This window comes from Neofelis nebulosa, chromosome 5 (assembly GCF_028018385.1).
Source record: "Neofelis nebulosa isolate mNeoNeb1 chromosome 5, mNeoNeb1.pri, whole genome shotgun sequence".
In the NCBI taxonomy this organism is placed as follows: Eukaryota; Metazoa; Chordata; class Mammalia; order Carnivora; family Felidae; genus Neofelis; species Neofelis nebulosa.
The window spans coordinates 18,463,483-18,480,390 of record NC_080786.1 but is presented as its reverse complement, the minus strand read 5'-3'; the positions used below and the strand labels follow the sequence as shown (position 1 = coordinate 18,480,390).

General features: G+C 42.5%; 3 long non-coding RNA genes across 3 annotated transcripts in view; 2 read left to right on the top strand and 1 right to left on the bottom strand.

Moving 5' to 3' along the window:
• Positions 1 to 1,703: 1,703 nt before the first annotated feature.
• LOC131511742 (uncharacterized) lies at positions 1,704 to 3,140 on the bottom strand. Its single transcript, XR_009261705.1, has 2 exons — positions 3,033 to 3,140; positions 1,704 to 2,515 (listed from the first exon to the last, which is right to left on the bottom strand). It is a non-coding gene; the product is annotated as an uncharacterized LOC131511742 (long non-coding RNA).
• Positions 3,141 to 3,584: 444 nt separating this feature from the next.
• The window catches only part of LOC131511745 (uncharacterized), a 129,322-nt gene continuing 115,998 nt past the window's right edge, over positions 3,585 to 16,908 (top strand). Inside the window, exon 1 of the long non-coding RNA XR_009261707.1 lies at positions 3,585 to 3,617. This is a non-coding gene — a long non-coding RNA (uncharacterized LOC131511745). The remainder of the gene's footprint in view (positions 3,618 to 16,908) is intronic.
• LOC131511743 (uncharacterized) lies at positions 4,097 to 16,467 on the top strand. Its single transcript, XR_009261706.1, has 2 exons — positions 4,097 to 4,676; positions 16,076 to 16,467. It is a non-coding gene; the product is annotated as an uncharacterized LOC131511743 (long non-coding RNA).

The window sequence follows — 16,908 nt, the reverse complement described above, 5'->3', positions numbered from 1 at the left end:
TAGTTTGCTGTATCTGGTAAGGTAATCTTTCTTAGACGGAGATGGTAGAGAGGAAAGGGGTGCTTGATCTAGCCAAGACAGCCTTGGCCGTGAATGGGATAGAGTGCCTCAGCAAGACCACTACCCCTTTCCTAGGGTGTGTAGCCATGCTGGCAAAGTTGAGGCAGTTACTGAAATCACTCCCTGCAGTTGTTTTCCAGACCAGCAATATCTACTACTTTTCTATGGATGTTAATTGATATTAGGTGGGAGAAATGGGCTCATTGATTAAATAAACTTGGAAATGCTGGGTTAACAAGGTTACTGAGATGTCTTTGTCAGTCCTGTTCTCTAATGAGCAAGTGTGTATCGTGAGTTTTTCGAGGAAGTGTTGGTGTGGGATGCAGTTTTTTCCAAACTTCCTCTGCCAAGTAGGCTCTCCCTGACCTTTTTTTATGTGTTGAGCACTTGTTGGGACTCCTTGGAAGGTGTGATTGCAGGAGAAAAAACCTTGTTAACCCACTTTGGGTGTTGATAAGGATATTGATCACATTCTGTGGATTATTGTACAGATTTGTAATTTGCCCTCTTTTTTGCACAGTACAAGAAACAGCTCTAAATAAATGTGTGGTTGGGGGCGCCTGGGTGGCTCAGTCGGTTAAGCGTCTGACTTCAGCTCAGGTCACGATCTCACGGTCCTTGAGTTCAAGCCCCACGTCGGGCTCTGGACTGTTGGCTCAGAGCCTGAAGCCTGCTTCCGATTCTGTGTCTCCCTCTTTCTCTGCCCCTCCCCCGTTCATGCTCTATCTCTCTCTGTCTCAAAAATAAATTAAAAAAAATAATAAATAAATGTGTGGCTGATGGAAAACAATAGATTAAATTCCTTTTGAATGTTGGAAGTGTTGCATGTGAATAAATGAGTAAAGACAGCCAATTCATGGATCTGGTTTTAGTTTTCACATTCACTTGGGCCCGTTAAAATTTGTCACATTTGCTTTTCTTCATTCTTGGTCTGTCTAAATAAAGGTTTAGCAACAACTATGGCCTCTGTTCCAGTAGCCACATCAGAGTTGCTCTTCACAATGTCAAAGTTGGTGGAGGAATCATAAGGGCAGTCTCAGAGGAACTCACCTCTCCAGAATGTTTTCTACGGGGGCACGGTCGTAAGAACGAAAAGATGTTCTCAAAATTAGCATTTCCCCTACATTTTAATATAAATTACTAAAGAGGATGAGATCAGTGGTTTAAATAAGACTCAAATACCTGGGACAAAAATGGTGTTTTTAAATGTTTTTTTCTGTTTTCCTACTGGTGTCCAGAGAATTGAATATGATTTCTAATAAGTCTCTAAGGTAAGTTCTGTGTTTTCTACAGTTTCATTTTTCTCTCAATTCTCCTTATCCTTAGTCCTCCTGCCCCAGTACTTTGTTGCTTTGCTTGTAAATTTTCATTTATTTCCCCCGCCCCCAATAGCCATTTCATTTCCTGTTCAGGTTCTGCAGTTAAATGCAACTCAGGTAGTTTCCAGAGTGGAAAGCACCTACCCTTTCATGCTCCCTTGATCGTCTTTTTGTTCTCTACAGTTAGGCTGCTCTCTTTCTAAGCTGTTTTATCCAACAAGACTTTTGAGGAATAAACTGATGGTGTAGTTATTCATTACTTAAACACATTTACTGAACATGTATGTCTCAGGAATTTTTAAAAAATCCAAATGCAAAAAAAAAAAAAAATCCAAATGCAAAATGAGTTTCTTGAAAATCCAGGGCACTAATCCAGACAGTGTTGTGGAAATTGTGCACACATGGAGCAAATGGCCACCAATCATAGCATCTTAAGTAGTAATTGCCAGCAAATGCTGTTCCAGCCATGGTGTGCTGGGGTCAGCTTATAAGGTCCCTTGAGGTCTCACTGTTACACTTCCAGGAATTTACAGAGCTGGTTGTTAGAAACAGCCATTATATAAGCTTGCAATTGAGTTTTATTGGAGAAGATAATACTCAGAACTCTTCACTTCCTAATTATTTTACGTTTTACTGTTATTTATGCTTTTGAGGCTCAGTACCTTTATTTTTATGGATATGGCGGCAATACTTTATAATGGCATGTGCCTGCATATCTCTACCCAACTGCCTAAGTGATGGCACATTGGTAGCTCAAAATTGGCTGTGGTAGGATTATTTATACGATGGAAAGCTCCAAATGCTATGAATCAGAGCTTGATTTATTGTTTTTTTTTTTTTTTGATTGTCTAGATTTAGGAAAGTGATGGAGAAAGTGAATACAAATTACACTTACAAGTGCCCCATGCCTGTAGCCATTAAACATTGCAAATAGAAAATTGACAAAATGGTCCAGTATTTGAAAATTATTACCTGATTCAGCAAAGAAGTTGTTCGCATCATTGGTAAACCAATCAAGTTCTGACTTAATTTTTGTTTCATTGTTGTTTCACGAATACACTTAAAAATCTCACCATTCATGTCAGAACTGTACTTGTTTGTCAGTTGCAACTTCAGCAAAAATAATGGAATGCATTCTGTGAAAGATTAATTGGTTATATGGAACTTAGGGTAAAGAGTTGTACATTTTATAAGTTGTAAAATTAATACTACATATGTACACACGGCATTCATACATACATTCAGCAAAAATAATAAATACATACAGACACACACCTTCATAAGGTATTTTCCCCCAGAGTGGTAGTTAAATGTTTACCACTACTAACGCCCAAGAAGTAATTGTTCCCTAGATAAAGGAAACCACGGCTCAGAGAGTGTAAGTAATTTGCTCGAGGTCACACCGCTACCGAGTGAAGAGTTGGAATGTAAAACCCAGATGTCTGGGCAGAGGGTTTGTTCCACGCGTAACAGAGGAGCACTGGGTCTCCTTGGCAGAGCGGTTTTAGTAAGTCTACTCTGATCTGTATATACATGCAGCGCTTCCGTTCACGGGTTTGGGGGTGGGTGGAGGGGAAGCTCTTGAATCAAGGATTCAATGCAGAATAGGAGTTTACTGTTATCCTCCAGCCCCTACACGAATTTGTCTCTTACGTGTAAGAAGCATAAACTGCTTCAAGTGGTTGCAAGACTAAACGAGCTGTCAACAGTGAGCTGCAAACAGTGAAGTCCTATGCAGACGCGAGGTCATTGTTTTTCCTTAGGAAATGCAGGAAGTCGTCTCCTGGGGGGTAGCGAGTGCGGAAAGCAGGGCCCTGGACGAGGTTCTCCCTGGGTCAGTGTCTGGGGTGCCGTCCCTCACGGGCCACTCAGGGCTGTGAGGTGGCAGTTTCCAATGTAGGCCTGTCTCCGCGGAGGACTGCTCTGACAGTTAAGACCGTGGTGACCTCGACCTTCAGACACCGATTTCCAGTAACTTCCTCAGGAGAGGCTAAACAAGCGACAAACGATGACCACGTCGGCATCCCATATCCAAGCCCCCAGACGAGAATGCGGTCGTTCTCCCTTACCCGCAGTTTAGCTTCCCGTGATTTCAATTACCCGCCCTCAGCCGCCGCCGGAAGCCAGGGACCCTCCTGAAGGAGGTAGGAGCCCAATGCTACGTCACAAGGCCCGCCCACCACGTTCGCGCCACGTCACCACGTGGCTTTTTGTGTGTCGGTCCTCGCGGGGAGAAGGGTGAGTACGGTGCAGGGAGGTGTTTTCAGAGAGCACGTTCATATACCTTTTATTATAGTATATTGTTGTATTGTTCTTTGTTATTAATCTCTCACTCCGCCTAATTTATAAATTAAGCTCCGTCATCGGTTTGTATGTCCAGGAAAAGTCACGGCATATATCTAGGGTTCCGTTCTTCCACGCCTTCAAGCATCCACTGGGGATCTTGGAATGTTTCTCCCTACAGCTAAGGGACACTGCTATGTATAAGGAAGGTCTTTAGTATTCTGGTGGATGCTATCATCGTTTAAGGTGTACATCTATCACAAAGGACAGGAATAATCGGGTCAATGTCCCTTCATAGTAAAAATAACAAGGAATTCCATGTCTTTGAGTTTTGAATATTCTCACCCTTTATTCTGGATTGAGGATACCTTTGTGGTTGCGGTTCTGCTCTTCAGTGATCTTGAGAAGATCCGTTCACCTTCTGAGTTCAGCTCCCCTCTGTAAAGTGAGGGAATTTAGCTATGTGCCCTCCCAGGGCTAACATACAATGTGACACAATGATCGATAAACAAGAGAGTTAAAAAAGAAAAGAAAGCCAGAGGGTGAAAAATTAATTGCGTGTGGGGGGAGGGGAGGGGAGAGCAGAGACACAGAAACATGGTTCCTGTAGCTAAAGATTGACAGATCACACTTGTCTTAACCTGATGTGACATTGCACCCTGCTGGCCATCTGTCCATGGTCCTTGTGTGACTCCTTGCTCCCTCATGCCTTCCTCAGTGCTCAGTGGTCACAATACCCTTAGCTCAGAGTCATCTCTCAATGTCAGGAACAGGAAGTGTGCTGGGGGAAGGCGGGGGTGAGTGTCGAGGAATTTCATATCCCCTAGGGTTCCCAATGCCCAGTGGAAAGGGCAACTGAAACTGGAGAAAAGCACAAAGCACAAGGAACGCCAGAAACCCCCTGGCCCAGTGGCTGCGCTCTAGTAGGTCCTGAGTTTTTAGGTGAAAGTTTCTATTCAAGCTGAGACCTTTCCTGCATCGCAGCACTTCCCAGTTTTTGATCACAACAAAAATGTAAGTCTTTGTAGTTCAAGTCTGAAAGAGTATAAAGTTTTTTTTGTAGTTGATGATTCTGTCTCTTCCCCTAGATCCTCTTAATTTTATTCCAGCCCTCAAGGTAGTCAGGAAAATGTTCACCATAGAAAACCAGAACTTCAACTTATTGTCACTTTCCAACACTCTTAGCTGGAAAAATCAAAATTTTATAGTGAACACCCAAACACCTGCCACCTATATTTCATCTTTCACATTTTATTGTACTTGTGAATTACAGAGCTATCTATCCTTCCATCCATCAATCCATCTTGGGATTTCTTAAAATGCATTTCAAAGTAAATTAAAGTCCTCAATAAACTTCCCCCTAAATTTTTCATCTTGTATATTATTTAGTAGAATTAAATATTGACTTATAGTTTTTTTTTTTTTTTTGATATACAATTTATAGACAATGAAATGCACAAGTCTTTAGGGTATATCTGCCACTTTATTTGCACAAATGCATTCTCACTGTGTAACCCAAAACCTCTCTGGAGATATAGAAAATTAGCATCATCTCAGAAGGTTCCCCCATGCCCCTTTCTAGGCAGTTCCCACCCCTCAGAGACAATAGTTATTGTTTTGATTTTTTTCCACTGTAGGTTAGATTAACCTATTCTATAACTTTTTTTAAATGTTTATTTTTATTTTTGAGAGAGAGAGGGAGTGAGAGAGAGTGAGCGAGCATGAGTGGGGGAGGGGCAGAGAGAGAGGGAGACACAGAATCAGAAGCTGTCAGCACAGAGCCCGATGTGGGGCTTGAACTCAGGGACTGCGAGATCGTGACCTGAGCTCAAGTTGGATGCTCAACCCACTGAGCCACCCAGGCACCCCTAACGTATTCTATAACTTTATATAAATGGTGTCATTGCCATATGTACTCTTATATAATAAGGCTTCATCACTCAGCATAGTGTGTTTGAGATTTATATGTCATGATTTTATTCTTTTTATTGCTGAATAGTATTCCTTTGTATGGATGTACCACAGTTTATCCTATCAGTGGGTTTCTGGGTTCTTTCCAGTTTTGGGTTATTATGAGTAAAGCTGTTAGGAATACTCCTTTGTGATTGAGTTCCGGAAGATGGCGGCGTAGGAGGACGCTGGGCTCACCGCGCGTCCTGCTGATCACTTAGATTCCACCTATACCTGCCTAAATAACCCAGAAAACCGCCAGAGGATTAGCAGAACGGAGTCTCCGGAGCCAAGCGCAGACGAGAGGCCCACGGAAGAGGGTAGGAAGGGCGGCGAGGCGGTGCGCCCTCCACGGACTGGCGGGAGGGAGCCGGGGCGGAGGGGCGGCTCGCCGGCCAAGCAGAGCCCCCGAGTCGGGCTGGCAAAAGCGGAGGGGCCGGACGGACTGTGTTCCGACAGCAAGCGCGACTTAGCGTCTGGGAGGTCATAAGTTAACAGCTCTGCTCAGAAAGCGGGAAGGCTGGAGGACAAAGGGAGGGAGAGCTGCTGAGCCCCCGGACGGCAGAGCTCAGCTTGGCGGGGAACAAAGGCGCTCGCCAGCACCATCTCCCCCGCCCATCCCCCAGCCAAAATCCCAAAGAGAACCAGTTCCTGCCAGAGAACTTGCTCGCTCCGCGCAAACACCCAACTCTGTGCTTCTGCGGAGCCAAACCTCCGGCAGTGGATCTGACTCCCTCCCGCTGCCACAGGGCGCCTCCTGAAGTGGATCACCTAAGGAGAAGCGAGCTAAGCCTGCCCCTCCCGCCCCCGTGCACCTTGCCTAACCACCCCAGCTAATACGCCAGCTCCCCAGCACCACAAGCCTGGCAGTGTGCAAGTAGACCAGACGGGCCACACCACCCCACAGTGAATCCCGCCCCTAGGAGAGGGGAAGAGAAGGCACACACCAGTCTGACTGTGGCCCCAGCGGTGGGCTGGGGGCAGACATCAGGTCGGACTGCGGCCCCGCCCACCAACTCCAGTTATACACCACAGCACGGGGGAAGTGCCCTGCAGGTCCTCACCGCTCCAGGGACTATCCAAAATGACCAAACGGAAGAATTCCCCTCAGAAGAATCTCCAGGAAATAACAACAGCTAATGAACTGATCAAAAAGGATTTAAATAATATAACAGAAAGTGAATTTAGAATAATAGTCATAAAATTAATCGCTGGGCTTGAAAACAGTATACAGGACAGCAGAGAATCTCTTGCTACAGAGATCAAGGGACTAAGGCACAGTCACGAGGAGCTGAAAAACGCTTTAAACGAAATGCAAAACAAAATGGAAACCACGACGGCTCGGATTGAAGAGGCAGAGGAGAGAATAGGTGAACTAGAAGATAAAGTTATGGAGAAAGAGGAAGCTGAAAGAAAGAGAGATAAAAAAATCCAGGAGTATGAGGGGAAAATTAGAGAACTAAGTGATACACTAAAAAGAAATAATATACGCGTAATTGGTATCCCAGAGGAGGAAGAGAGAGGGAAAGGTGCTGAAGGGGTACTTGAAGAAATTATAGCTGAGAACTTCCCTGAACTGGGGAAGGAAAAAGGCATTGAAATCCAAGAGGCACAGAGAACTCCCTTCAGACGTAACTTGAATCGATCTTCTGCACGACATATCATAGTGAAACTGGCAAAATACAAGGATAAAGAGAAAATTCTGAAAGCAGCAAGGGATAAACGTGCCCTCACATATAAAGGGAGACCTTTAAGACTCGTGACTGATCTCTCTTTTGAAACTTGGCAGGCCAGAAAGGCTTGGCACGATATCTTCAGTGTGCTAAACAGAAAAAATATGCAGCCGAGAATCCTTTATCCAGCAAGTCTGTCATTTAGAATAGAAGGAGAGATAAAGGTCTTCCCAAACAAACAAAAACTGAAGGAATTTGTCACCACGAAACCAGCCCTACAAGAGATCCTAAGGGGGATCCTGTGAGACAAAGTACCAGAGACATCACTACAAGCATAAAACATACAGACATCACAATGACTCTAAACCCGTATCTTTCTATAATAACACTGAATGTAACTGGATTAAATGCACCAACCAAAAGACATAGGGTATCAGAATGGATAAAAAAACAAGACCCATCTATTTGCTGTCTACAAGAGACTCATTTGAGATCTGAGGACACCTTTAGATTGAGAGTGAGGGGATGGAGAACTATTTATCATGCTACTGGAAGCCAAAAGAAAGCTGGAGTAGCCATACTTATATCAGACAAACTAGACTTTAAATTAAAGGCTGTAACAAGAGATGAAGAAGGGCATTATATAATAATTACAGGGTCTATCCATCAGGAAGAGCTAACAATTATAAATGTCTATGCGCCAAATACCGGAGCCCCCAGATATATAAAACAGTTACTCATAAACATAAGCAACCTTATTGATAAGAATGTGGTCATTGCAGGGGACTTTAACACCCCACTTACAGAAATGGATAGATCATCTAGACACACAGTCAATAAAGAAACAAGGGCCCTGAATGATACATTGGATCAGATGGACTTGACAGATATATTTAGAACTCTGCATCCCAAAGCAACAGAATATACTTTCTTCTCGAGTGCACATGGAACATTCTCCAAGATAGATCATATACTGGGTCACAAAACAGCCCTTCATAAGTTTACAAGAATTGAAATTATACCATGCATACTTTCAGACCACAATGCTATGAAGCTTGAAATCAACCACAGGAAAAAGTCTGGAAAACCTCCAAAAGCATGGAGGTTAAAGAACACCCTACTAACGAATGAGTGGGTCAACCAGGCAATTAGAGAAGAAATTAAAAAATATATGGAAACAAACGAAAATGAAAATACAACAATCCAAACGCTTTGGGATGCAGCGAAGGCAGTCCTGAGAGGAAAATACATTGCAATCCAGGCCTATCTCAAGAAACAAGAAAAATCCCAAATACAAAATCTAACAGCACACCTAAAGGAAATAGAAGCAGAACAGCAAAGGCAGCCTAAACCCAGCAGAAGAAGAGAAATCATAAAGATCAGAGCAGAAATAAATAATATAGAATCTAAAAAAACTGTAGAGCAGATCAACGAAACCAAGAGTTGGTTTTTTGAAAAAATAAACAAAATTGACAAACCTCTAGCCAGGCTTCTCAAAAAGAAAAGGGAGATGACCCAAATAGATAAAATCATGAATGAAAATGGAATGATTACAACCAATCCCTCAGAGATACAAACAATTATCAGGGAATACTATGAAAAATTATATGCCAACAAATTGGACAACCTTGAAGAAATGGACAAATTCCTAAACACCCACACTCTTCCAAAACTCAATCAGGAGGAAATAGAAAGCTTGAACAGACCCATAACCAGCGAAGAAATTGAATCGGTTATCAAAAATCTCCCAACAAATAAGAGTCCAGGACCAGATGGCTTCCCAGGGGAGTTCTACCAGACATTTAAAGCAGAGATAATACCTATCCTTCTCAAGCTATTCCAAGAAATAGAAAGGGAAGGAAAACTTCCAGACTCATTCTATGAAGCCAGTATTACTTTGATTCCTAAACCAGACAGAGACCCAGTAAAAAAAGAGAACTACAGGCCAATATCCCTGATGAATATGGATGCAAAAATTCTCAATAAGATACTAGCAAATCGAATTCAACAGCATATAAAAAGGATTATTCACCATGATCAAGTGGGATTCATTCCTGGGATGCAGGGCTGGTTCAACATTCGCAAATCGATCAACGTGATACATCACATTAACAAAAAAAAAGAGAAGAACCATATGATCCTGTCAATCGATGCAGAAAAGGCCTTTGACAAAATCCAGCACCCTTTCTTAATAAAAACCCTTGAGAAAGTCGGGATAGAAGGAACATACTTAAAGATCATAAAAGCCATTTATGAAAAGCCCACAGCTAACATCATCCTCAATGGGGAAAAACTGAGAGCTTTTTCCCTGAGATCAGGAACACGACAGGGATGCCCACTCTCACCGCTGTTGTTTAATATAGTGCTGGAAGTTCTAGCATCAGCAATCAGACAACAAAAAGAAATCAAAGGCATCCAAATTGGCAAAGATGAAGTCAAGCTTTCGCTTTTTGCAGATGACATGATATTATACATGGAAAATCCGATAGACTCCACCAAAAGTCTGCTAGAACTGATACATGAATTCAGCAAAGTTGCAGGATACAAAATCAATGTACAGAAATCAGTTGCATTCTTATACACTAACAATGAAGCCACAGAAAGACAAATAAAGAAACTGATCCCATTCACAATTGCACCAAGAAGCATAAAATACCTAGGAATAAATCTAACCAAAGATGTAAAAGATCTGTATGCTGAAAACTATAGAAAGCTTATGCAGGTAATTGAAGAAGATATAAAGAAATGGAAAGACATTCCCTGCTCATGGATTGGAAGAATAAATATTGTCAAAATGTCAATACTACCCAAAGCTATTTACACATTCAATGCAATCCCAATCAAAATTGCACCAGCATTCTTCTTGAAACTAGAACAAGCCATCCTAAAATTCATATGGAACCACAAAAGGCCCCAAATAGCCAAAGTAATTTTGAAGAAGAAGACCAAAGCAGGAGGCATCACAATCCCAGACTTTAGCCTCTACTACAAAGCTGTAATCATCAAGACAGCATGGTATTGGCATAAAAACAGACACATAGACCAATGGAATCGAATAGAAACCCCAGAACTAGACCCACAAACGTATGGCCAACTCATTTTTGACAAAGCAGGAAAGAACATCCAATGGAAAAAAGACAGTCTCTTTAACAAATGGTGCTGGGAGAACTGGACAGCAACATGCAGAAGGTTGAAACTAGACCACTTTCTCACACCATTCACAAAAATAAACTCAAAATGGATAAAGGACCTGAATGTGAGACAGGAAACCATCAAAACCTTAGAGGAGAAAGCAGGAAAAGACCTCTCTGACCTCGGCCGTAGCAATCTCTTACTCGGCACATCCCCAAAGGCAAGGGAATTAAAAGCAAAAGTGAATTACTGGGACCTTATGAAGATAAAAAGCTTCTGCACAGCAAAGGAAACAACCAACAAAACTAAAAGGCAACCAACGGAATGGGAAAAGATATTTGCAAATGACACATCGGACAAAGGGCTAGTATCCAAAATCTATAAAGAGCTCATCAAACTCCACACCCGAAAAACAAATAACCCAGTGAAGAAATGGGCAGAAAACATGAATAGACACTTCTCTAAAGAAGACATCCGGATGGCCAACAGGCACATGAAAAGATGTTCAACGTCGCTCCTCATCAGGGAAATACAAATCAAAACCACACTCAGATACCACCTCACGCCAGTCAGAGTGGCCAAAATGAAGAAATCAGGAGACTATAGATGCTGGAGAGGATGTGGAGAAATGGGAACCCTCTTGCACTGTTGGTGGGAATGCAAATTGGTGCAGCCGCTCTGGAAAGCAGTGTGGAGGTTCCTCAGAAAATTAAAAATAGACCTACCCTATGACCCAGCAATAGCACTGCTAGGAATTTATCCAAGGGATACAGGAGTACTGATGCATAGGGGCACTTGTACCCCAATGTTTATAGCAGCACTCTCAACAATAGCCAAATTATGGAAAGAGCCTAAATGTCCATCAACTGATGAATGGATAAAGAAATTGTGGTTTATATACACAATGGAATATTACGTGGCAATGAGAAAAAATGAAATATGGCCTTTTGTAGCAACATGGATGGAACTGGAGAGTGTGATGCTAAGTGAAATAAGCCATACAGAGAAAGACAGATACCATATGGTTTCACTCTTATGTGGATCCTGAGAAACGTAACAGAAACCCATGGGGGAGGGGAAGGGAAAAAAAAAAAAAAAGAGGTTAGAGTGGGAGAGAGCCAAAGCATAAGAGACTGTTAAAAACTGAGAACAAACTGAGGGTTGATGGGGGGTGGGAGGGAGGGCAGGGTGGGTGATGGGTATTGAGGAGGGCACCTTTTGGGATGAGCACTGGGTGTTGTATGGAAACCAATTTGACAGTAAATTTCATATATTAAAAAAAAATAAATTAATTAAAAAAAAAAAAAAAAAAAAAAAAAAAGGAATACTCCTTTGTATTTGCTCTTGCACTATAGCGTGACTTGACCCTGGGGTAGAATTTGTGTTGGGTTCCAAGAGCTGAAGAAGCAGAGTATAATGTAAATCATGAGAAACAGAGAATTAAATCTTAATCCTTTCTGCTTGAGGTGTTACAGAAAAAGCAGCTCATCAGTTAGAAGAAGCTTAAGAGCTAGTTAAAAGGGAGTTTAACAGTAAGAATACTTATTACTTATTTCCTGCATACAACCTCTAGGAGCAGGGCAATTCCAGGCTTGTTCAGTAGCTCCAAATGCTATTAAGAACCCAGGAGCTCGCCTCATACCCATTAGATTGGCCATTATTGAATGAACCACAAAAGAAAGTAACAAGTGTTGGTGAAGATGTGGGAAAATTGAGATAATTGTGCACTTGTGGTGGGAATGTGAAATGGCAGTTTTGTGGAAAACAGTATGGTGCTTCCTTAAAAAAATTAAAATTCAAATTACCATATAATCCAGCAATTCCACTTCTGGGTATATACCCAAAAGAATTGAGGGGCGCCTGGGTGGCGCAGTCGGTTAAGCGTCCGACTTCAGCCAGGTCACGATCTCGTGGTCCGTGAGTTCGAGCCCCGCGTCAGGCTCTGGGCTGATGGCTCGGAGCCTGGAGCCTGTTTCCGATTCTGTGTCTCCCTCTCTCTCTGCCCCTCCCCCATTCATGCTCTGTCTCTCTCTGTCCCAAAAATAAATAAAAAACGTTGAAAAAAAAATTAAAAAAAAAAAAAAGAATTGAAAACAGGGTCTTGAAGAGAAATCTGTACATCCATGTTATAGCAGTATTTTCATAATAGCCAAATGTTGGAAGCAACATTTGGAGTCCACTGATGGATGCAAAGCGTGTGGTTGATACATACAATGGGATATTATTCAAACTTAAAAAGGAAGGAACTTCTGACACCTGCTACAACATGGATGAACCTTGTGCTAAGTGAAATAAGCCAGTCACAAAAAGGCAAATACTGTATGATTCCACTTATATGAAGTACCTAGAGTAGTCACATTCATTGAAAATAGAGTGGTACTTTCTTGGGGATGGCAGGGGAGTGGTGGGGGGGTGTGTTTCAGAGTTTTAGTTTTGCAAGATGAAAAAGTTCTGGAGATTCGTTGCACAATAATGTGATTGTACTTAAACACTACTGAACTTGGTACACTTAAAAATAGTTCAGCTGGTAAATTCTATGTTATATGGATTTTACCACAATTTAATAAAAAAAAAAAAAACCCAACCCAGTCGCTTCTGATCCTTCTTTGTCATCTTGTGCATAATGTTTTCTCTTATGGTTGCAAGGTGGTGCCACTGTTACGCATCATAGAAGGACTGTGTCCAGAGAAGAAGACAGACCTTCGTTTTGTTTATTAGGGAGAAACCTTTCTCTGGTGGCCCTAACAAACTTCACCTCTGAGCTCCCATTGGCCAGATTATGTCTCATGCTACAAGGGAGCTTGGAAAGCGAGTATATACCATTTTCCAGCCTTTGTAGAGAGCAGCAGGCTCTTCCAGAAAGAACAAGTGGTTGGGGAATGGCTTTTGGGTAGGCAACCAACAATATTATCTTCTGAATGGAATATGTTAGGGAGAATGGGTCCTTCTTTGTGAGCTCAGCATTGATGGCCACTCTCAGTGGTGATCAGAGCAAATCTTGGTTGATACAGGGATTGGCTTACCTTTAATATATGCAGGGCCAGGGCAAGAATACAAATGAAGACCACCAGCTTGCCCTTGTTCTTTTCCCACTCCTGCTTTTGTCCCATAGTATGAAGGACTTCCCTCCCCCTCCAGGAATTTTGTGAGCCAGTTGACTTCATATTGGTATCTTGAAGTTGGCCACAGTGGGAATATTAATACTATGGAACTCAGTAAATACCACAGACTAGGGTTCTTTCCACCCCAAGTATCAGTGCCCTGCTGAACCTTTCACACAAGCTCGTGGACACTCCAGCTCTTTGGTCCAAGCTCTGTTCACCCCTTCTCTTTTACCATCCCTTGGGCCACATTCTGTGCATGCTGGCAATGTGGTCTGGCTGTGGGAGAACCGAGGAAAGAGCCTTGTGCAGGCATGGAAGCAGGCCCAGGGTCATTGGGCAGGGAGTTCAGGTACTGGGGCAATGTCTGGAACAGGGTATAGATTCTGGGCATATTTGGCCTGAGGAGAGGGGCGCAGCTTTAGGTTTGGAACTTCTAAAGTGTGACTTTAGGGCAGGGGGCCAATAGTGTAGGGTGGGGAAGAGAGGGAAATACTTTTGTCCACTCTCCCCAATCTTCTGCCTTTGCCTGGATGGGAGAGAACCCCCCTATCCTTTATATACCTGTCTAACTTCTCATTGAAGGGAGAATTGGATATCTAATTTTTCGGAGCCCAGTACTCATTCATGGGCTATGTTTTAGTAGTGGACGGGGCTTCTGTGTCTTGAAGTTCAGGATTTTCATAAGACGCAACTTTTGTCATTTTGTAACCGCTGGGCACCTCACCTGTGATGCACCTGGGTGTGAAGCTCAGGTTGGAATCCTTTCCATTTTAGATTCAGGAAGGAAGGAGAAAGGCCTCTTCACTTGAGTCTGTTAGGGTCAGATATGCAGCCTCTATCTTCAATTTGTACCCCCTAGAACAGTATTTCTCAAGAGGTAGTGCTCAGACCAGCAGCAACAACATCACCTGAGAACTTACTAGAAACGCAGATTCTAGGGTCCCTCCCCACACCTCCTGGATCAGAAATTCTGGAGGTGGGGCCCAGTAGTGTTTTAATAAGTCCTCCAGGTGACTCTGATGCAGCTGAAAGATCGAGAACCACTACTCCAGAAGAATAGAGCTTCGGGTAATCATTTGCCAGGGCGGCCGGAACAAAGTACCACAGACTAGGTGGCAGGCAACAGAAATTTACTTCTCACAGTTCTGGAGGCTGGAAGTCTGAGATCAAAGCGTTGGCAGGGTTGCGTCCTTCTGAGGGCCACGACAGAAAGCTCTGTTCCGGGCTTCTCTCCTTGACTTGTAGATGGCTGTGTTCTCCCTGTGTCTTCTCATCATGTTCCCTCTGTACGTGTCTGTGTCCAAATTTCCTCTTCTTATAAGGACACCGGGCTGATTGGATTAGGACTGACCGTAATGACCTTGGTTTAATTTAGTGACCTCTTTAAAGACCATATCTCCAAATATGGTTACATTCTGAGGTACTGCGTGTTAGGACTAAAACATATGGATTCTTTGGAGGATACAATTCAGTCTGTAACACTTGGGAAAACTGGCCATATAATTTATGTGTCTTTCTCCCCATTCCCCAGTTGTGAGCTTATAGAGGTCAGAGACTGGGTCTTCCTTGTTTTTGTAGCTTTAGTGTCTTACACGATGCCCAACAATCTTTCAATAAATTTAAATTAATTGGCTGTGGATGGAAGAGCTTTTTGATGTTTTATTGGGGTTATAATCTTAAAACACTTTTGTGTGTGTGTATCTGCAAAGCACACATCTCCATGCTTATGGTCTCAGGCCTTTTTTCAAGGAAGTCTGATGTAAGACTGGCTGAGGTTTTACTACCTCATGTTGCTATAGATTTTTGAGTTGCTTAATCCTGCTTTCTCCTTTTGTATGTGTGTATATGCATAGTGGAAGCATTCCTCTGGGCCCATAGATGAGGCTGACATCTAAACTCTCTCAGAAACTTGTTTGTTTTCTTCTCTTCTGCCTGAGAGCTTTTGAAAAGAAAAGAAAATGTTAGCCCCGCTTCAATCAAATATAGCAGAGGATTCTAGGTGTTTGTAGTTTTAAGAACTCAAAACCAGACTGTGATAAACAGATAATTATCATTGAGAGGTATCCCACTTTATTTGCTAGGGATTTTCTATTGTTGCTTTTCAATTTAGTAGACAGTAGAATTACAAGTTGCTATGGCAACCTACCCATTGCCCAAGTTGCCTGGGCCTTAAAGACACAGAAACCACGTTTGGTTTTATTCCATAGAGCTGACATTGTTGTAAAACAGAGCACAGCAGAGTGAATACGGAATTAGAGCAGACATCCTGCCCCCACTTCTTTTCCCTTCCCTCCCCTCTTGTGGTTTCTGTGTTTACCAGGCCCCTGAATAGCCCAGTGTTAGAAATTGTATAATTTGGTCTCTGGAGTTTTTTCAAGAAAACAACCGCATTGCTGTGTCCCATGCAGTTTTGCTACCTTTGTTGGTGACAAACTATGGGAGTTAAGAAGGTTTGGGGATGGTGGGCATATATGTAGTTAAACTCCCACTTTAATACAGTGTTTGACAAATGATAGATTTCTGTCATTTCTGGGACTACCCTTCTTTCCTTCAGGTGGGACATCCAAAGACCACTCCAAAGAAACTGAAGACTGGTTCTCGAGGCATTTCCAACTTGAAGAAAAAGCCTGGCAGATCTGGGGACCCATTCTTGGTTACGCCCAGAAGTAGAATTAACTGGCTAAGCTTGAGAAAACACTGGAACTCTGGCAACTGTTCTAAATGAGTTTTCTCATTCCTCTGAGCTTTGCCCATAGCCACTGTATGCATTTGTTGCAAAACTAATTATAAAAGATCTTGAGAGCCAAGGGAAGACTGATTCATCTGATAAGCTAATATGAGAGCATACCTTGGGCCTGGGTTGTAGTATACTTCCAGGAGGCATGATTGAGAAGTTAAAGAATAAAGGAAAACTCCTCAATAAAATAAAACTTCCCCTTGCCTACAGGAATTGCAATTACCCGAAGTTTGCTAGCTATGAAAGTTTAGATTTTACTGGGATGTATTTATTTTCAGTCTTGTTTAATTTCTTTTCAGGCCGTAAGCCATCATTCAGTACTGATTTTTATGGCTACTTGTAAGGGACCAAAGAGGGACCTCCTTTTTTGCTATAGGAAGTACTTTATTTGGAAAGTAGGATTCACTTATGAAAGTTACCTACCCAGTTACTGGGGCAGTTTTGGCTTTACCCTACGACTTCTTTGAGCACTCAGGGCAATCATAGACCTTGCCAGTTACCCACGCTTATGAACAATAGCAGGAATTTAGACTGGGGAGGTCATCTGCTGCAACAGTTCTCAACTTTTCTCTCATCAGGACACATATAATGGGTGTTTTAGTTTGGGTCCTCCCAAAAGCAGACTGGAGGACAGGAAGTTGGGTGCTGGA